General features: G+C 40.1%; 1 pseudogene; it reads right to left on the reverse strand.

The window, feature by feature from the left end:
* Window positions 1–235: 235 nt before the first annotated feature.
* LOC137768942 (U4 spliceosomal RNA) lies at window positions 236–386 on the reverse strand (annotated as a pseudogene).
* Between the last annotated feature and the right edge of the window lie 22,471 nt (window positions 387–22,857).

Raw genomic sequence — 22,857 nt, forward strand, 5'->3', positions numbered from 1 at the left:
TTTGTTTACTGTTGAGTTTTAAGAATTCTTTATATATTCTAGATATGAGTTCTTTGTCAGTTATGTGGCTTACAAACATTTCCCCCAGTCTGTAGCTTGTTTTTTTCACAGTCTTTTGTAAAACAAAAGGTTTTATTAAAGGAGAGAAAGAACATCATTTTACCAACATGTCAATAAATTTTGTGGGTAATTAAGATTTGATTGTAAATAAACAACATGAAAATATCTATAGCTCACTTAGAAAGTTCTCTAAAATTCTACTCTGCTCATGAGTTGATGGAACTTCTTATTTAAAAGTAGAAACTCAAATAGCTATACTTTTTAATTAGCAATAATCGTGCCTCAGATAAACCTCATTGGCTACGATACTGCCACTGTGCAAAGCTAGCTATACTTTTTAAAAGGCAGTATTACAGTCTTACTTTTAATTATTATATAGGGGATAAATTTATACACAAATGTTAATATGTAATTCATGAAATAGGAAGTAAAAATAAAAGTTCTCACTTTATAAAAGATAGTTGAGGAAGCCAGGGGCATACCAGCTGAACATGGTGTGTGTAACTGAGAAGTGTTCATAATGGATTCAGTGAGGGCAGTTTGCTGTCTTTAACTTCTGTGCTTACCTTTGCCCAACTCTGCCTTTCTCACCGATTCATGAGTTTGTTTAATTAGGTGATGAAAGGATTTTGGGGGGCTTCTGGCAAGGAGAAAAGACAGCCACTTCTACTCCTTCTACCATACACAGGAGGAGGATGACTTTTCTCTAGTGTGGAAAGATTACGAAAAAACAGCCTCTTCCTCCCTGCCTTAACACTTCATCTCTTTTCCAACATTTTTTTTTTTAATATACCTTTTCCTGTTATTTATTTTTTTTTTAATTTTAAATAATTAAAAAATTTTTCGGCCACACTGTGTACAGCATGCAGGATCTTAGGTCCAGACCAGGGATTGAACCTGTGCCCCCTGCAGTGGAAGTGCAGAGTCTTAACCACTGGACTGCCAGGGAAGTCCCCCCAACATTTAGTTTTAAGCATGACCTTTCCATGTGACCTGGGCCCGTGTTCATGGCCTGGCCAACCCCACAGTGATCTCACCCCTCTCCAAGGTTGCAGGCGGTATTGATGCCCCATACCGTAGTCCCCTTCTTTCACCCTCAGCCTTTAAGCCTCCATTTCATTAGTTCAACACAGGCTACTAGGTCCTACTGATCTAAGAAGCATGCTGGAACCCTTTTCTGCCACTTACCGTCTCCATCTAATCTCCCAGCCCTACTTCTGACCTAAATTAGCACTCACCCGGTCCCTACTTAGCTTCCATACCCTGGTCTCAGGACCTTATCCTAACCATTCCTCTGGGCCTGAGATACGGGGTTTTGACTAGTTTCCTCCAGGATTCTAAACTGCAGTTTCTCAGGGCATATTTGGCTTGCTTCTCTGTCTCTCAGCATTTTTGCAGACACAGGTGGGAATTTTCACTACATCTCAAGTCCTAGGGATCTCCATAGTAACCATGAGTCTGGCTTGCTCTGGCTAGGCTAACTTATCCCTTCTTTCCTCAGACCACATAAGAGAGTTGAAGTTGGGATGGGAGGACTAAGGCATATTCTTTGACCTCTCTACAACATAAACACCAGCTTTTCCTCCATTTCAACAACTCACTCATGAAACCATTGTTTACTGAGCTTCTCCTATGTTGGAGTCACTTTACCATTATATAAACCTAGCTTTTAGGTTATATAATCCAAAACATTTAATCTTGAGTTCTGTATCCTAGAGAGGTTACACAAATTACCCAAGTCATAAGAAAGTGATATTAGCAGGAAAGATGGAATCAAGACCTCTGAAAATCCTTTTCTCCATTAAAGCAATGAGAATGCTGGCAAAAATTGCCCAAGTAAACTTTATCAGCATTTGAAATTAAGCAAAGGCCATTTCAGTCTAGGGAGCACTAGTTCAAGAAAAAAATGGTGAAATCTTGGTAAGAACAGGTTGTTTTGTGGCATTTTAACTTGTGCTGGTCTCAAATCCCCCTACTCGGCTCTGTGGTAGTTTTAAAAATCAACAGCCTGCAATCACAGTGAAAACCAGCAGCCTAGCAGCCACAAGAGGCGAGCGAATGGGGTGGGAGTTCCTTCAAGTCCATTCCTAGAGAATTGTCATTATCTGACCTGCCTGGGAATTCCATTTGCAGGGCTTGTCTTTATTTGATCTGATTCAGAGCTCATCCAGTGCAAACAGACTTTTCTCTGGAGGCATTTGTTGAAAACAACCAATGGTAATGGTTTAACACCATAGCTGCCTGAGGTAGCAATAACAATTGGGGGCAAACAACACGCTAGCCAAAAATCTTACAAAGAAAATCTGGAAATGAGATGAACACGGGGACCCTGAAAAGACCTCACGTATGTTTAGGAATCCAGAAGATCATGCATATGTGTAGGGTTGGGAGCATGCCCAGAGCTGTGTGCATGCTCAGGAAAGACGTGAGAAGACCCTAAACTCTCACCTCTGGATGACCTTGAGTCTCTGAACAAGTAGGAAGTGAAGGCTAAGGCAAAGTTGTAAACCACCTGCCTAAATGTTTACGGAATACCCCAACACTCACATAAAACCCCTTGGCCAAGGCTGGGACACTTACTGGTTCCAAACATTTAAAGAAAATCTGTCCAACCACTAGCTGACCTCTAAGCTAACCAAGCAGAGACTTCAACAGTCACACATAACAAAGAATTATTTCAAGAAAGTCACAAAAACATTCAGCAACAGCAAACACAAAAATGACAAACCCAGGGGAGATTGAAGAATCTGATTTCCAGAGTTGCCATATTATATTATTGAAAATGTCCAATTTTTGATTAAAAAAATGTAAGACATGTAAAGAAACACAAAAGCATGTCCCATTCAACAGAAACTGTCCCTGAGGAAGTCCAAACATTGGTTAACACCTTAAATTTGCTACCTTAAATATGTTCAATGAACTAAAGGAAAACATATCTAAAAACTAAAGGAAGATATGAGAATGATGCTTCACCAAATAGCAAATATCAATAAGGAAACAGAAATTATAAAATACAAACAAATTGAAACTCTGGAGCTGAAAGGTACAGTAAGTACAATGAAAAACCCACTAGAGGAACTTACCATTAACAGCACATATGAGCAAGCAAGAGAAAGAATCAGTAAACTTGAAGATAGGTCACTTTAGATGATCCCATCCGAGAAGTTGAAAGAAAAAAGAATAAGGAAAAATGAACAGTGCTTCACAGGTCTGTGGGACGCCATCAAGTGCGCCAGTATATGTATAATGAACGTTCCAGGAAAAGAGATAGAGAAGGGGACAGAAAGAATATTTCAAATAATTGACCAAAATTCTAAAATTCGATGAGAAACATTAATCTACACATTTATAAAGCTCAATGAATTGCAAGTATGATAGACTCAGAGAGATCCACCCTTAGGTACATCATGATCAGTTGTAAAAATCCAAAAGCAGAGACAGAATCTTGAAAGCAATAAGTCCTCATCATAATAGTCATCAGTGGAGTGGAAGACTTAATACTATTTAAATGGCAATACTCCAAGTTGATCTACAGATTCAGTGCAATAGCTACAAAAATCCCAGCTAGCTTCTTTGTGGAAATTGACAAATTGATCCAAAACTTCGTACAGAAATGCAAGATACCCAGAATAGCCAAAACAATCGTGAAAAAGAAGAATAAAGTTAGAGGACTCATGCTTCCTGATTTCAAAAGTTACTGCAAAGCTATAGTAATCAGGATATTGTGGGCCTGGCATAAGGACAGACATTTAAATCAATAGAATAGAATTGAAAGTCCATAAATAAACCCTTACATTTTTGGTCAATTGACTTTCCATAAGGGTACCAAGACCATTTAGTGGGTAACGGATAGTTTTTCAACCAACAGTATTAGGACAACTAGAGATCTACATGCAAAAGAATGAAGTTGGAACTCTACCTCACACCATGTCAAAAATTATCTCAAAATGCATTAAGTCCTAAATGTAAAATGATAAAACTCTTGGGAGAAAACATAGGCCTAAGTCTTTGTCACCTTGGATTAAGCAATAGTTTTTTTTTAATTTTTATTTTTTATAAATGACACCAAAAGCAAAAGCAACAAAATTAAAAGATAGATACACTGGATTTTGTCAAAACTAAAACCTATTGTGTTTCCAAGGTCACAAGAGGAATAAGCAATACAACGAGAATTTCAGTTAAAGAAATACCCTCTCAAAGGCCCAGGCTTTCATTTCTATGCTATCAGTACAAGTTGCCTATTGCTATGTAACAAGACACCTCAAAATTTTGTGGCATAATACAGTGACCATTTTATGGCTCACCATTCTGTGTTAGGGATTCAGACAGCACTCAGTGGGGACTGCTTGTCTCTGCTCCACATGGCGTTGCCTGGCTTGGCTCAACTGGTGCTTCAGTAGCCAAGAAGGTCTTACTCACATGTCAGGGGCCTTGGTGCTGGTTGCTGGCCGAGGTATCTCAGTTCTCCTCTACATTTCCCCTCTTTCTTCATGATCTCTCCTTATTCAGAGCTCTTCACATGCCAGCTGACTGCCAACAGAGCAATAAACAGAAGTTGCAAGGTCCATTAACATCTAGGTTCAGAAGTCACACTGCATCACTTCCACTGCACTGTATTTGTTAAAGCAAGTCACAGGTTTAGCCCAAATGCAAAAGGAAAGGGAATAGACTCCACCTCTCGAAGGGAAGAGTGGGAAAGTCACAGTGCAAACTGTAAGGGAGGGATTGTTGCACTTATCTACCAAACCGTGTGCCTCTGAAAGCAACTGGCTCTGGGTTGCTGTGATGGTGACTGGTGATGGAGGTTGAGGTCCACAGTTTGCCATCATTCCGGTCACTCTCAAGAAACTGCTCAACCTCTGTACTCTGTTAGAATGTGCCAGAAGAGTATGCAAGCAGCTGCAGGAGTGCCACAAACAGCTACTCTGGGCACCAGACCCTGGCTTCCTCCAGCTTGGGGGCCCTTTGCCTACTGTCCATTTTGACCACTTATTCAATCAGGTCTCCTGGCTTCTCAAGCTGTTTCAAGGCTATACCTCTGTCTCCTCTCTCTATCTAGACTTCTTGGCTTTAAGCCTCTGATCTTAAAACTTGACTTGTGGAATTTGCCCTCAGGGCACATACCACAATCGTGAGGCTATGGGTGCCCAAATCCCCACCACAGGATTCAGCCCACCTAGACTGTGCTGAGAGACCTCTCTGGGTGCACATTTTTAGGGGAGAGAGGACAAATAGCCCTCTGTTTCAAGAAAATAAAGACAGTCAGATGTGAACTCCAAACTGATCTTCCCTCCATTTTCCCCTCCGTGTCCATCTATCCTTACTTATGTTCACCTTACTGCAGAAAAACGTGCTCCCTCCTTTCCAAGACCAGCCTATGCTCTTGACTCAGTCTTCACACATCCACCTCCTCCAGGATCTCAATAGTCTCTTCCGTCTTACATCTTCGTCTTTCCAGCTCCACTGGATTGTTCTGCACAGCCTACAAACATGATGCAGTCACTCCCAGCCACTCTACTCCCCCACATACAAATATTCCTTGCTCTCTACTTTGGCTTGCCATCTAAACCCTTGAAAAGGGAAGCCCCACTCCCTGCTTCCCTTCTAGTCATTTATCCAGGCAGTTGCCTTCCTCTTTCACAGTCCCATAAAATTGTTCCTCAAAGCAGCCTCTTTTGGGACCCCATTTTACCAGACCCCTCTCAGCTTGTGATCAGCTGCTACTCTCTCCTGGTGGTCCCCAGACCTCACATCACTCTGCCTTCACCCTGCCCACTGCTTAGACCATGGTTTCAGCCTACGTTGCACCTTAGAGCCATTGTGCGGCTTCTATAAGTTGCCTCTGCCTGTGCCCCATGTTAGAAATTCTGAATTAATTGACCTGGGGAATCATTCAGGGCAGCTATACTTCTTATAAACCACCCAGTTGGCTCTAAATGTACAACTCGATTTTCCCAAGGTTCTATCCTCAGTTCTCCTTTCCTCTTCTTATTCTCTCTAATATCCACGGGCAGTTTTACCAACTCCCGTGGCTTCAGCTTCACCTGTAACCTCTAGATATCCCTAAACCTCATCTTTAGACCTGAGCTGCCAAACTCCTGTTAGCACATTCTGCTAACCTCCCTCTGCACATCCTGCCTAGACTTAACAAATTACTATTTCCTGAATGAACTCATTACCTTCTCTTCCAAATACACTGTCCCTCTTCCTCTTTTCTCTGTCTCTAAGGAGTATCATCAACCATCTATAAACTGAGCTGGAAGCCTCAGAGTCGACCTGGATCATTTGCCCATTACATGCTAACAGTTGCTTACTTTTTTAGGGCTACCTGCCTTTTTAACTGTTGAAACATCACAGCTTTAAAAGAAAGCAGCTCCATCACTAACTTCACATCCCTAAGACTCTTTAGAATGGACATGGTTATGCTATCACACAGTGTTGTTCTAAAGAATAAATAAAATGAGGCGTTTAAAAAGCCTCTCATAGTAAATGACAGTTGTGATTATGGTCGTAACCTTTGCCCTCTTGCTCCCACTGTAACTGAGTCCAGGTCATTATCCTCTCTTCCTTGGATAACAGTGGTACGTCTCCTCCTGCTTAGTCTCAGAGCATCTTTCTCAAACACAGAGCTGATCACATCATACACCACTTATGAGACTTCAGTGGCCCCTCATTCTTCCAAAACATAGGAACCAAGTGTGAAGAGCCAGTGACAGCATGATGGGTGGGTTAGGAGATTTAAACTCCCCATAAATTTCAACAGTGCCCATTCATTCTTTGATTAAAAAACAATTGGTATTTTTTCATCTTTATGTAAAATGCTACGTGAATGCTACTTCAAGTTCTCCATTCATCATCCATTCATATTGCTGCCCCAGTCCCTTTTATATAGAAATTCCGGGGCTACTACTGTCAACTGCACAGGCTCTCCTGTCACCCCACTCTCCTACCCTCTACTCAATGCCCCTGCATCATCATACAATTTCAGAAGTAGCTCTATAGGCAAAATTCTTGAGGCTAGAGAAGGTCAAAACTTTGTCAGCACTAGCCGATCACACTCAAGAAAGAATGGAAGCATGGTAACCCGGGTAGATCTTTTATTACTATTCATACACATCTCTAATGACAGCTGCCTCCATGGTTGGTGTGACAGGCAGAAGCAGGGCAAATGTCATACTACCAATGATAGTGACAATTCAGTGGGTTCTCCATTCATCTAAGTACTCAAAGTTCTTTTGCATAATTACGCACATCTCTCCTTAAAAATGTGTACATATTAGTTTTAGCACAACTAATGATAGCTTTTCTGACACAGGATGTCTTTAGTTTTTCTCAATAAATTGCTATTTTTTATTTTTTTATTATGGGTTTTGGAATGAAGATTGATTTTTGAACCGTTTTGGGGGGATAATAGCTGACTTTTGTGCTGCTATGCCATTGCACAGTTCCCATTTCGATAATTAAATATAAACACGCTCCCTCAAAGAACAGTCACTTAAAATACGGCAGTGCTTCATTAATAATCGATTTACAGAATCTCTCATTGTGGAAATGACAGCCTCTTGAAGTTGTCATGACATTGTCAGTCTTGCTAAAGCAGGTAAGGGTTACTTCTTGAGCTCCAAACAGAGTCACAAATAGCAATGGTTTCCTTGGAGACTCAGTGGTAAAGCTTAAACCACTGTACCTATAGGACGGGGGCTTCCAAACTAGGAGAGAGCTTCTTTCCAGAGATTAATCAGTCTTCCGCAATTGAGAAACTTTTGACCCGGTCTTAGGGGGGAACCTATAATTGATTGCTAGTGAGAAGGAGAAATAGGAGACATGCAAATGTGCAGGCCTGTGGGTTATGTCACGGTCAGAGCCCATGTTCACAAGCAGTGTGGTTTGTAATGCTAGGGTGCTGAGAGCCGCAGGACCGGCTCTCGTAAGGAAAGAGTCACTCCATGTAAAAAGCCTCCTATCTGTGTTTCTTGACAGATCATCACCAAGTCAGGAGGCAGAACGATACCCTGGACAAAGGCAACAAGACAATGCAAGTCATATTTTTTAAAAGGGGCATAATTCTGGTCCTTCATTCTTCTTTACATGTTATTTTATTTGTGGAACCAAACAAGTTGGTGCCCTTTTGATAATTTTAGAATTCTAGACGGAAAATAAACATATTCTAGATCACTACAGTATCTCTTCTTGAGGTGCTATGGATGGAATTGCATATTTTTTCCTTCTCCCATACTCTTTTAAGCATTCTTTCCGGGGATGTGTAGATTATAAGGGAGATATAGAGGAAACTTTGGTGCAGGCTGCTTATCTCCCTTCTCCCCGTTCTATCTATTGCCTGGTGGAGGGAGGCCGGGTCGCAGGGGTGGAAGTGGAAACAGAATTCAGATTCAGTGCAAATTCGGATGTGGCAAGAAGCAATATAATTTATAAACATGAAGTAACTACAAATAATAATGTGTCAATATGAGAAGATGGGGCCACTTCAAAAAACCTGCGTGTCCTTTAGAAAAATGCATTTGCCTGAAAGGTATAGCAGCTACTGGATTGCTAGCCCGCATTTTTCACTAAACATACCTTTTAACATTACCTATTTATAATTGCAAGTACTCAGTAACAAAACATGGGAAACAGGGACTCTTTATGCCCTGCATTTATATAAACTACAGTTTATATACTATGTTTATATAATATGTTACATCTGGAAATTGTTACCAGGCACAACTCTTTACCATGAGGATTCATCTTCATTCACTACCCGTGAAAGCTTATTTTGCATAGCAAATGAGGCATACTATGTGCATGATTTTCTTTAGATTATACTCATTTCTTTATGAAAGATGATTCAATTATACTTTATGATACCTACTCCCCTGAACAAATAAAAGCAGCTCACTATTATGAGTTTCTGTCTCCATGAATTTTTGGTGTTTATTTCATGTTCTTCGAGGGCATGGTGATTAAGATCATGAGCCTTGGAACTGGCAGATACGGAGTTCAAATGAAAACTTCAGCTGTTTCGTTAGAGGCAAGTCTCAAAGACTCAGTTTTTTTGTCTGAAAATGGAGGTATTAGTTCCTACTTCAAAGGACTGTTACAGGAATTGAACGCTATCGTATCAGTGAATACAGAACTGAGCATACACCTAGCACACAATGGCAACCATTCAGTGTCTAGCTGACAGTATTTTACATGTGTGACTTACTTATGCTTATATTTATGCTATTAGTTTCATTTCATTTAATCAATTTTTATAGTTTTTAAATTTTTCTATGGACGATATATTAATTTATGTAGTTTTTATTCATTAAGCTGAATTTTGACTAAATTATGTTAATTCAATCAAACTTTTAAAATTGCGTCCATCTTCTCCAAATGTTTCAAAAAATCTAAGGTCTAGTTTGCCCTAAGTGTGCCAATGTATAATTTATTGAATTCGACTGAATCACCTTAATAGTTTATTCTCTCACATATCATTTTTTGTCAATACAACAACAAAGGAACAAGATGCCTATGCTAGGTCTCCTAAATTTTTTGTAACATGTACTTAATTTCATACCATCATCATCATCATCATTACAGAATTATACTAAAATGAAATTTAAACATGTACCAATTTTTTTCCCTCTTAGATTTCATATTAAATTGAGTCCTGGGCAAATTTGATTTATGACACCCCATTTTGCCTACACTACTATAGTGATCTAGAATATGTTCATTTTCCAAAAGTACATTTTTTTTTTTTTTTTAAAGAATTATTTATTTATTTATTTTTGGCTGTGTTGGGTCTTCGTTTCTGTGTGAGGGCTTTCTCTAGTTGTGGCAAGGGGGAGCCACTCTTCATCGCGGTGCGCGGGCCTCTCACCGTCGCGGCCTCTCTTGTTGCGGAGCACAGGCTCCAGACGCGCAGGCTCAGTAGTTGTGGCTCACGGGCCTAGTTGCTCCGAGGCACGTGGGATCTTCCCAGACCAGGGTTCGAACCCGTGTCCCCTGCACTGGCAGGCAGATTCTCAACCACTGCGCCACCAGGGAAGCCCCAAAAGTACATATTTGCCTTTATATCTATATATCTGCGTATATTTGTTTCCAAAGTGACTCAGAGCCACATCTTTCTAAGACTTTTAAGGTTACTTGGGTAGCAAATGGCCGATATTCAAACACACTGACCCCTATTTTTTGTAGGATAACTTATTTGTAACATCCTGGTTTTACCAAAATGGCCAGATACTCTAACAAGTTCTAGAAAGTTTTATGTGGCTGAGAAATAAATCTTCTTTGGTAATACTTCATGTTCTATTATTATTTATAATTTATTCATCACTCTATATTTTTATTTGGTGAGTGCCTCTATACCTCATTCTTAACATTGTAGCATCTTTCTTGGAGGTTTGAAGTGCTGGATCAGGGAGTCAAAACCCTCCATGACTATTAGCCATAGGTTACTGAAAATCAAGACCCAGAGCCAGCTGTTTGAGGACAGGGTCCCCACCTGCCCAGGTGTGGTCAGTATCAGAGGGGAAAGTAACTCACAAGACCAAAAAGTGGTTTTTATCACCTAGTGCTAAACAAGACCTAAAGCTTATTATCAACAACCCTTTATTTGTAATCATCACATGGGAAGTAACCTGAATCCAACTGTCATGACTGATCGCTCTACCAAAGCTACACTTTGGGGAAATTTCTCTTCCCCTAACTATATAAATATCAGGAGACTCCAAACTTTTGACTTCGGAACCATGAAGTTAAAGGCTTTTAAAGCTAGAAAAGACTTAAGAAATTTCCAGCACTTCTAATCATTTTATGGATAAGAGACTTAAGATTCATCAAAGCTAAATTGATGAAATCAGGAGGAAAAGCAGGAACAAGTATCTGCGGATTCCTACTCACCGATCTAGAATTCCTTTTTACCTTGAAATCTTGAAATCCAAGGCATATGGGGCATGGACTGACGGGTAGAGTTGAGAGACATGTTTTGCAAAGGTAAATTTCTGTATTAACAAGGTGACATTAACCAATGTTTTGAACAAGACAGTACAGAAAGAAGTAAGTTCCACACTATTTTTTATAAAAAGATTAATTTAAAAGTTTTGACTTTTTATCTGCCAATGTTCTATTTCCACTTGTCTTTTCTCACTCTTTAACTTTCTTGACTTCTCTGGAAAATACGACTCTTTTGTTACAGGTAATTTTGTAAGGAAGTTCTTTGCATATATAGCTTTTAGGTTGTTTGAGTGATTCCTCCAAGAAAATTTCTCAGTATTCCTAGATCAAAGTGTATGAGTATTTGGGGAAAGGAATCAATTACCAAGATTCCAAATCAAAGGTGATAAATATTGGCTTTTCACAGGTACTATGATCTTATTCATGAGGCCTCCTTACCACATTTTCTTACGGCCTATTCTTCCTCCTACTCATGGAATAAAAAGCTCTTGGCTAACTCTTTAACCTTCTTCTTCTTTTCTACATCTCTCCCTTGGAGAACTCATGTAGCCTGACAATGATCAGCTTTGTACAGGGGTACAAATCTGTGTCATTCCTTGGATCTCTCTGAACCCCAGTTTCATATTTCAGCAATAGCTGGCAATTTCCAGATATCCCTGGCCTCTTAAACTTTAATATATCTAACATCAAATAATGTCTTTTCTCTCCAGATCAGCTGTTCCCTTTGCCCTATGTATTCCTGGTAATGACTCATTTATCCATTTGTTTAACTAATATTTTTTGAATGCCTATTTTATAACAAGATTTGAATGGGGCACTGGAGATACAAGGGAAGCAATTTCAATCCAATCTTTGCTGTTAGGGAACAGAGGTGGATAGACGCAAATAAGCAGCACTTATAGCACATTGAGTAGACACTGGGCTAAGGCAAGAGAAGGTGATATGAGAGCTCTTTTCCCTGATAATCAGGCGTAAAAATCTCTTAGTGATCTTAGCCCAGCCCTCTATGTATGTCCCCCACTACATTTGCCCAACAAGTTACTTCCAGGAAGTGCCTATTTTCCATCCTCACAATTACTGTGGCAAATTAAATAGCCCACAATTCTTTGACAGTTCTCCCATTGAGAGATGCGGTCTAATTCCCCTCTCCTTGAATCTGGGCAGACTTCAAAGAAATGTCACTCTGGGGCTTTCAAAGCCAGGTCATGAGAAGCCTTGCAGCTCTCTCAGAGTCCAGCTGCCACTCCGTGAGAAGCCCAAGGCATGTGAGGGTGCTCCAGTCAAGCTCAGCTCCCCGATGACAGCCGGCATTTCAGTCGGGAGAGTGACCCATCCTGAATGTCCAGCTCAGCCAAGCCTTTAGATGACTGCGGCCCTGGCCACATCTGCCTATAAGTCCCTGAGTAATCTCAAGAAAGAACCCCCAGTGGAGCCCGGTCTGCCTACAAACCAGAAGAAATAACAGAGTTGTTATTTTTAAGCCACTAAATTTTTGGATGATTTGTTAACCAGGAATAGACAACTGTAATAGTCGCCATCATAATCCAGGGGCTTAGCATCTCAGTGCTGCATATCTGATATCCATTCTAGTCCCCACTTTTGTCCCTTTTGCCTTCAGTTGTGAGATTATTCTTCTAAAACTGCTACTCTTAACATGATATTCCATTATTCACAAATTCCTAAGCTTGGCATCCAGGAGCTCCACAGTCGGCTATGTTTCCATGTTTCATCACCCCCGGTCTCCCACTTCCTGACCCTCACCCACTCCTCTTCCCAAACTATGAGCCCCAGTCCAATTTCCAGTCCTAACTCGACTTGTACTTCCCTGTTCTGTGCTTTTTCTTATATCTTTCCCACCAAACGGAGTGGTCTTTTTTTCTACCTACCTATCCCCCTTCGCATTCCAATCCTAATGCTTCTTCTTGGGCCGATCACCCTAGTCCAAAGTGCTTTCCTTCTCTCTTGAACACTTAAGATACATATGGATTTGGTGACACCCGCCTTAGAAGAGCACGCTAATGTATGTGAAATACAAATTATACACTGTCAAACTTTCTATACAAATGTTATTTACTGTTATTCATGTTGCTGCTGTTGTTGTTTTCTTAGCTAATCTTCCCACCTCACATTCTTCTCATGTATCCTCTTACATGCAACAGAAGTCCAAACTCCTAAACAGCAGGATCCAGGCCATAAATACCTACATGGTTCCTCCCCATTTCACCACACTGCAGTGCCACGCCCAGAACACTCTTTAATGAGATTTTGTCCAATGAGGAAATGAATGAGCACTGTAGCCTAGCTTTGGTGTTTCACCTTAAGTCAGTGATTGATTAAATATGTAAGAAAATACTTCCCCTAGGCCATAAGCCATAACCACAAGTCTGGTGTGGCCAGCTGCAGAGCCAAAATTAAAGCTCTTGCCTTTCCAGTACATTAATTAACAAGTGGAAGAAAAGACCCAGCCTGCCCCAAGCCTAGTAAGAGACCAGTGGCTTTGTACACCTAAAAAAAGTCTCCCAAAGTAAGGCAGCCTATCAGTAAAACTGCAGTAGGAAAATTAAGATGGCAACAGATGTCTTCAGGCTAATACTAATATCTTGACAATGAGGATCTAAGGGGGATAGAGAATCAAGTCATGAGAGAGTAAAACACCAGGAGCTGAGAAGAATGTGGTTTGAGAATCCTTACAAATAAACTCAGTATTTTATTTATGGATTATAGTTAAATAGTCAAATCCGGTTTCATGATTATTTTCATGGTTGCCTCAAATATCACTGAGTGTTACAGAAAAATTTGCTTAACTAATCCTCTATTATTGGATAATTAGGCTATTTGTAAATTTTTACAGTAATATTTTATTTTTATACATCTATCTTTGAAGACTTCTCTCAGTTAAACTCCAAGATGTGAAATTACTGAGTCAACAGATACGTATAGTTTAAAGACTTTGAAAAGGTATAGCAGAATCAGTGCTGGCATGATTGATGATGGAGTTTAGATTGGGAAGAGAGAGGAGCAAAACCCAGAGTCTAGGTCAACCTCTGCCTTGGTTCAGACCCGCATCGTCTCCTGCCTAGATGAGTGCAATGGCACCTAAGTGGTGTCCCTGCCACCAATCTTGATGCCAGCGTGTTTTTTCTAACTGTGATATGATCTAACAAATCAGGTCATAAGTCTTCATGGTAGAGCACACAAGCACCTGCATGATCTGACTCCTGATTACCTGCCCAGGCCCAGATTCCTTCTTTCTCTAAGCATCTCACATCTGCACTTTATGCTAAGGCTGAATCTAGCTACTTAAAGTTTCCTCAAGCATTCCAAACCTGTCTAGGTCTCCATGTCCTCACTTATACTCCTCCTTTACTCTTACATCCTTTCCACGCACCCACAGATGGCCAACGCTACTTGTCTTTTAAGACTCCAGCATCACATCCAGGAAACTGTCCATTCATCTAAGTTCTGCAGTACCCAGTACAAACCTCCACATGGCCCTTCCCATGTCATCTTATCCTTGTTGGTTTAGTAAGTCTAGACTGTCTTCCCCATTAGGTCAACAGCACCTTGAATGAAGACTCTATTTTGTCTCTCCACCCCTAGTGCTTAGCACAGTGCTTACCACATTGTAGGTACGGATAAGTAGCAACCCCACAAACAAACAAAATCAGGGAGAGTAATATGGGCACAGGAGGAGGTCACATGGAGGCCATGACTAAAGACATAAGGGTGGAGGATTTACAAGTGTAGGAAAGAGGTTGGAAAGTAGTATTTGAGGATTTGATATTTTGAATTTCGGACATAGAGCAGCTCAGAAGGAGAGCAAGGGAAAAGGCAGTATACCTTTTGAATGTGGGGCATTTGAAGGGTCATTAGTGTGGATGTCAGAATTGTCAGAGGTAAAGACATGGAAAGGGATGGCCATGAGGAATTTAGGCTAAAGCTGGAAGTAGTGACAGGGACAGGATGGCAGATGTAACAAGGCTGGAGGTCCACTTTTGAAATGCCAAGAGGGCACTACTGTGAATCAGCCAGTAGCCCAGGCATAAACAGAGCGTTTAGGCCACGCTGTTGTGTGTGAGACTCAATTCAAAAAGCATCTGTACCCAGTAACCAAAAGAAGAGACGTGGGGGTCTTGGAACTCCAGCCTCATAGAGGCAAATGCTTTTATTTTGCTTTCTTTCTCTCAAATTATAAACATCTGAGGGTAACTGGCATACAGAAAAACCTTACAAACACATGTTTACGTGTAGTGAACAATGATGCCTCACATCTGCAAAGCACTTTAAAGTTTGCAAAACTCTTACCCAAAATCATCTCTTTGACCCTCAGAAGTCTTCTGCGAAGTACAGGACAAAACTTACTATCAACATTTTAGAAAAATGATGACCACTGTGAAATGGGGACAATGCTTATATTTCTGAATAGCTGTGAAAGTTAAGTAAAATCATGATGCGATAGAGCATGATCTATAGCATGGAAAAAAACGATGTGATACACAGTCATTCCAGAGGAGTACACACAAAGCTCAAAGAGGTTTAATGACTGATGCAAGATCACCCACATAATAAGTGGCAGGCCCAAGCCTAGGACCACTGTGGTCCTAGAAGAACCCAGAGCTGGTTTTTCCTTAATCTAAGCAAGTACAGAGAACAAATAAGATCACTGTTCCCTGAAGATAGGGAGCTCATATCTCTATCCCCCCAGCCCCTAACCCAGAACTTGGCACATAACAAGGGCTTTTTAAGGGTTGCTGAAAGGACTGTAATTGGAAATTGAAACACTTGATATCCAAGAATTTCTGCTTTTCTCCACAACCCACTCCATCCTAACCCTTAAACCTATTACCTTTGCTTACCTCACCCATGGAGACTTCATTCTAAATTCAGATGTTGTTCTAGTGCCCAACAGAACTCAGAATACATTTTGTCACAGAATGATGGAGATTAGGTGTTTAAAGTAAAATTTTCTTAATCATCAGCACCACACAATCCTAGGTATCAAAAACATCATGCATTAAATATTCTCTTTGGGCTAGCCTGAGAATGAAACAGTTAAAAATATTTGTTAAGGACTTATTATGTCCTAGACATTGTATTCTTTTTCTATGAAAAAATCTGAATTTTGATAAAAATTGAAAAATATATTCTGAGAACTAAGTTGGGTATTTCCTACATTAAAAAGAAAGGAGTAGGTGCTTCCCTGGTGGTGCAGTGGTTGAGAATCCGCCTGCCAATGCAGGGGACACGAGTTCGAGCCCTGGTCTGGGAAGATCCCACATGCCGCGGAACAACTGGGCCCGTGAGCTACAACTACTGAGCCTGCGCGTCTGGAGCCTGTGCTCCGCAACAAGAGAGGCCGCGATAGTGAGAGGCCCGCGCACCGCGATGAAGAGTGGCCCCCACTTGCCGCAACTAGAGAAAGCCCTCGCACAGAAACGAAGACCCAACACAGCCAAAAATAAATAAATAAATTAATTAATTAATTAATTAATTAATTAATTAAAAAAAAAAAGAAAGGAGTAAAAGACAGAACATTAAAGGAAGCCAGTTGGCAATTTATTTCCCTTCTCTCCCTTGTGCTCAGAGATTTCCCCATAATCTCACAGCCTCAGGAATCTCTATGACACCCTCTTTCAATGGTTTCAAACTGTGGTCCCTGGACCAGTATCATCAGCATCAACTTGTTAGAAATGCAAAATCTCGCTCCCCACAGCTGGATGAGAAAGTTTGCAGGTAGGCCCAGCAATCTGTTTTAACTCGCCCTCCAGGCTTAAGTTTGAGAACGACTGCCCTGTCTAGAAGTACCAGCATGCCCTTTAATACTGGCCCATCACTGGCCTGAAACAATATGTGTGCTTGTCTAGGTCTCTGAGCAAAAGCGATGGCTGAGGAATAGCAACAATTAAGCTTACTGTGCTACAAAATTAAAGTACTACATTAATAGCAAGGATTATACCTTATGAATGAAACACTGTGCATAAACTGTAGGAACTCTCAGTCATATGTCAGTGTAACAGTAATAAAAGCTACAGTATTAATCCATTCTTAACTTACAGATTTTTCAACTTCTTTTATTATGCAAAACTCATATTTTATTTTTCTTCCTTTATGCATTTTTTAGGATCCCTTCCTCCATGCTTTTATGATTTTGTACAAATTCACATTATTAAAATATACCTAGGTCTTTCATGAACATCAAGGGGAATGAAATCTACGTGTACATTTTCCTACACCTTGGTGAGGTAAGAATGAGAAATTGTGAAAACTTTCTCAAATCTTTAGTTAAATTCTATTATGGACTAATTTTCTCCTGGGGATTGCCAAGGAAAACGTACATGTTATTCATTCATTAAAATTCCTTCCAATGATCTAAATGGCGAATTCCCTACCTAGCTACAAGGGAAAATGAAATCTCCAAATTTGATCAAAGTTAATCAAAACAGAGGTGTGTGACTCATTCAAAAGACAAAGCATGTCTATTAAAAATGTTCCAAAAGAAGATAAATGGATGAAGCTGCTGGAGGCCACTCTAACTTGTGTTATGATCACTTAAAAGGGATTTTAAATGACTATTTACATTAGTATTCAATCAAAGGTACCTTCCATGACAGCCCCTGAATTACACGGAATATTTATCTGGTGCCTGAAATGCAGAGCACCTACTTTCTTTCCAGGCAGCTGACTGCTGTATTGCATTTGACCTTTCATTTAAAAGCAAGTCTATAATCATATTTTGTCACTTTTTAACAAACTATTTGTGAAAAGAAATAGAATACAAGCCATAGATTAATAAATAAGAAATAATTGAAGGTAAGGACAACTGGATTATATTTGGTTTGGGCCTCTTGATTGGGTCACAATTTTTTGTTTTAATTTTCAATGAAGCAAAATTATGCCTAGTAACTTTGTAACTCTTAATTCCTATTTCAAATGTGTGGCTTTAGAAAGTTTTTAAACCAATAAGACTACATACTAAATATGGCTAATGTTTTAAAAGTTAGTTTTTAAAAACTTTTCATTTATATAGCTACTTTCTTACACCTAAAGATCTGGTTTAACCTAAAGTAATTACTCATAAATGACAATCACGAAACTATCAGCATATATAGGAAAGTGTCACTTTCTTTAAATCCCCCAAAATAGTCTCAGGAAGAATAAGCTTCTTGATCAGTTTTGGCTAAAGTATCACAGAAGGAAGGAATTACTTCAACTTTTACCTCTGGTCTTTGAATACAGTAATGCTAAGTGACTATTATGTACAGCAAGTCAAACTATTTTTAAATAATTAATTAATTAATTTATTTTTGGCTGTGTTGGGTCTTCGTTTCTGTGCGAGGGCTTTCTCTAGCTGCGGCAAGCGGGGGCCACTCTTCATCGCGGTGCGCGGGCCTCTCACCATCGCGGCCTCTCGTTGCGGAGCACAGGCTCCAGACGCGCAGGCTCAGTAGTTGTGGCTCACGGGCCCAGTTGTTCCGCGGCATGTGGGATCTTCCCAGACCAGGGCTCGAATTCGTGTCGCCTGCATTGGCAGGCAGATTCTCAACCACTGCGCCACCAGGGAAGCCCCAAACTATTTTTAAAGTTTTTCTATACCCATGGGATTACGCAGTTTATGATTTTCTTCCTGTCAACCACCCTTAATGCTTACTTTCAACTCATCATAGAACATTCTGTGCTAGGTAGATGTCTTTGTTTATAAGCCATGTCTGATTTGGTCTGAATATGGTGAACTTCTTGTTATAAATCAGAAGAGAGTTTTGAAAAGAAAAAAAAGCCCCAAACAGGTATATTCTATGATGTACTTGTAGGATGAGCAGTTTTAATTAAATCTAGTTTCTCCTCCCCATCTCCTGCTAATATTTACTTCGTATTTTCAGGGCCAGACATAGCCAGCAAAGCTCAACCAGACTGTAGAAATTACAAGATTCCAGTTGCTAGAGTCATTATATAGCATTAATATTCATGTTATTGTTTTATTTACATGGTTTAGTTTTTCACTTGAACCTTTTTGAGAAAACTCTCCTTAAGTCTTACAAGTCACTACCTTTTCCATTTTACAATCAATTAGGCCAAAAACCTGAGAGTATGGCCATCCAACACTGAAAACAGAAGGAGGGATGGGAGTAGAAGGCCCAAATTAAATTATGGTTTTCTGGGACAACTGGAACTCAAACCTAGTTTGTCGAGCCACCCATTAGTCAGTCAACACCAATCACCTGTATAGAAAGGGATTTCATCCATGAACGTGTGCATACACAATCCCACCCTATGGAAAGCAGGTTAAAGTAACTGGACGTTATGGCACTGCCTTCAGAGCACCTGTTTGGTAGAGTCCAAGAACAACAGCTATGAAAACATGAACCCCTATTTTGAATATCTTCATGCAGGAAGACCTAAAGCCACGTGAATTTAATCCCCTTTCCTAAATGTTAACAGCAGTGTAGAAATGGACTCTCTCATCCCTGTAATCAGTTGCACAGTGCACGAGGGCAGCAGTCTCTTGTGCCTCATCTGCGAGCTAATCTTTCATTTCATAGCAGATCTTTCCATATCAAACAACACAAATGACTTAATTTGCATGACAGGATTTGTAACGGGGCAAATCTAGTGTCAAAGTCGATTAAAGATTACACCAGAGAACTATCATAATCAGTCCTCTAATGAGCCTAAATAGTACATGTAAAGTCTCCCCTCTTTGCCATTCCAGTCATGTCTAAAAGGGAATGTGTTTCTTTTCATCGATGAACCAGTCTTTGGTTTGCACATTATGCCCTACGTTGAGCTAAAGTCATGTCAGTCTGGTTTCAGAGGGAGAGAAAGGGAAATAATAAAGCAAACATCACTTCACAAATGACATTGCTTGGTATAAGCCAACGTTTGAAGCCCTTAATTCTTCTAATCTGCAAAATAGTCAATGCTAATGGGTTTTTGCCTTTGTGAAAGCTGATGCATAGAAAGAAAAACTTTAATGAGCTGCCTGGGCCGTATGCTTACAGATACCTGTCAAATGTCTGTCATCTTAGCTATCGCTGAGGCATTATAAAGAAAGTAAGAAGGAAGGAACGACAGTATTTGTACAAGCATTTTCATGCTAAAATGGCACAATTTTCTTCCTGTCATAATTTCATTGTATCTGAAAGTCAGAAAAGCTTAACCCTTTCCCTAGCATGTCCTGGGTAGTTGTATCGTATAATCTTGGAGCAAGTGGTTTAAAAACAGTGCCGTGATTTTGTAAACAGAATCTTCTGTTAAATTTGTTTTTGAAAATGGAATTATCTACATTTTTAAAAAAGTGACAACAAACTATTTGAATCAATTGCTTCACCCCAGGGAGATCAGGAGCTTATTAAATGCAAAACCTTCATAATGTGCGAGCCTGTCATTTGAATCAATTCTTTCTGTGTTCTTAATTTAATATTTCTTTGTATCTTTGTGTGCTTAATACACATAACCAGGGCAATAAGGTTAACAAACTCCCCTAGTCTCACCTTCTCTTTTATTAAAAAAAAAAAAAACAGGGAATGTAAATACATCTCATTATGCCAGCTCCTGCAAGCTCTGCTACAAGAAGTTCACGTTAGCCGTGTTTTCTGGGATTTATAATAACATAGTCATAAAAATGTAATGTGAGTTGAAATTTGGCAGGAGAGAAAAGTCTCAGTCCAGGTGTGACTTGTTTTCCCTCTTTCAAATTAAAAAGAAATGTAAGTGTATAGACACACACATGCGCGTGTGCGCACACACACACACACACACGAGAACTTTTAAGTTTGGGGTCAAAGGGCTTAGAATTTTAAAGAAAGAGAATGAAATTTAACTCTCATGATTCATTGGTGGTTAGAGCGATCAGAGAAGTGTAGCATCCTCTGACTGTTTTTGTTTGCCACACCCCTCAGCCCCAAATTTAAAAAGGATGGAAAGGAAAGAAAATGAAGTGCTTTCAAGAGAGGGAGGAGCTCTTTCTAGTAGAGTATGGATGTGTTGAGGATACATTTTTGGTCTTCCTGCTGACTTACTGTGTACATTAGAAAAGCTTCCGTATTTTTACTTCTGTATACTTAGCTAATCTTATGTTAGGATAATCCTCAACACTTGTAATGAAATGACAGGGATAAAGTGAATATTTGTGAATCAAATAATGTCTGGTGTTTTACACCTATGAATTTTGTAAATAGCACTGACCTGTGATCTTGTATGTTTGCGGACACATATTTTGGCATATTAAAATAGTTATGGTACTCCAGATTGTCGACTGAACTCCAACTGCCCTAAATAGTGTACAAATCCTCTTCCGGCTTCCAGGCATCAGTGAGGATGCTTCTAATAAGATGGTCACTGGCGTTGGTTGTTTGTGACTAGGGGTGCCTAGGAGGCTCGTGCACTCTGAACGCCAAGCCCTTCCAAGAAGACACGTCAAGGTTCAGCAAAGCAGAACCTCTTCAGTTTGCCTCAAAGTGCTGTGACTCACTTGCCTTCCCTCCCCTGTTACAAGCTAAAGAGACCAACTTGAATGAGCTCATTCGGCTGTACTGTTTCCCCCCAAAACGACTGTGACTTGAGGAAGTATTAGATGTTGATGCTGCAGGTAAAACCTAAGGGCCCTAATCAGTTCTCCAGCCTCCTGCTTCCTTTTCCCAGAGTATAATAAGTCAAAACAAACTCAAGTAGAGGGCAAATTTTTATCAAGGGGCACTAAAATTTCAAATTAGATAAACCAAGCCAAAGGCATTAGAATATGGATGCCTCTAGCATTCAGTGCCTAGATGTGGCCAAAAACTGGGTCTCCAATTAGACAGATTAGACGGCTCTTAAGGCCAGGTTTATTGAAAAGAAATTAGGCCAACTTTAATTTGAAAGTGAATTGGTTTAACATCCTTTGGTAGAGATGTTCAGCTCTTTGAAAAGAAACAAATTCACTTCACCAATATAAAAAGCGTCCTCCTTGGGCCTTATTCTGATTTGCAAACAAGTAGACCTCTTCAGCGAAAAGTGAACAGCAGACCCAATGTCTGTGGCTGTAGGGTCCTTATCTAACAAACATTTATTGTAGACCCTCAGTTTGGCAGGCCCTGAGCCATAGGATCACGCTTTGTGACAGAACCCACCTCTACAGCACTAACAGGTAAGTGTCCCTCAAAGTTGCAAGCTCTCTTTTTTAAGCAATCCAGCCTCTCTATAAAAGACATGTTTTGCCTACGAAGCTTCATTTATTGAGTTAAATATAAAAATCTATTAAAGAGATCAGACGTCTAGAATCGTTTCTACATTGCTGCTGTTGTTATTGCTTTGTCTTGTTCTTAATTCAAAAGATAAATTAGAAGCCTGGATCTGCTTCCATGCCACTCCCCATCCCATGGTACATGTTCAAGACCACATACTTTATCTGGAAATGTACACGCATTAATCACTCTCTCCTTAAATTTCAACCTGCTATTTATCAAGAGGCCCCCAGCTTCCCTCGGTGACCATTGTGTCTGAGCGCTGGATCCTTTACACCATGTGGAAAAGAGAACTCCCAGACAGTAACACGCAAACTTTAATAACATACATTAGTCATACATGTACGGTTTTGACTCAGATTTCAACTGCTCTCCAGTATGAATAATTCAACGTCCCTGCCCAATTGTTCCTGTAAGGATACGATATGAATTAAAAGCCTATAAGCCGTGTTACTAAACAATGCTCTGCATTTTCCCGCAGCAGTTGTGTGCAGATAGAGACACGGCCATTTGTATTTCAGAGTTCATTTTTCCTGCAGTCCTAAACTCTCCTTCCCCTTGAACACTGCTTCTGTGACCCAGTTGCTATACCTCTGATCCGCTGCACCCCAGTGGCTGTCACAAGTCTCCCTCCTTC

Source organism: Eschrichtius robustus, chromosome 8, assembly GCF_028021215.1.
Source record: "Eschrichtius robustus isolate mEscRob2 chromosome 8, mEscRob2.pri, whole genome shotgun sequence".
In the NCBI taxonomy this organism is placed as follows: domain Eukaryota; kingdom Metazoa; phylum Chordata; class Mammalia; order Artiodactyla; family Eschrichtiidae; genus Eschrichtius; species Eschrichtius robustus.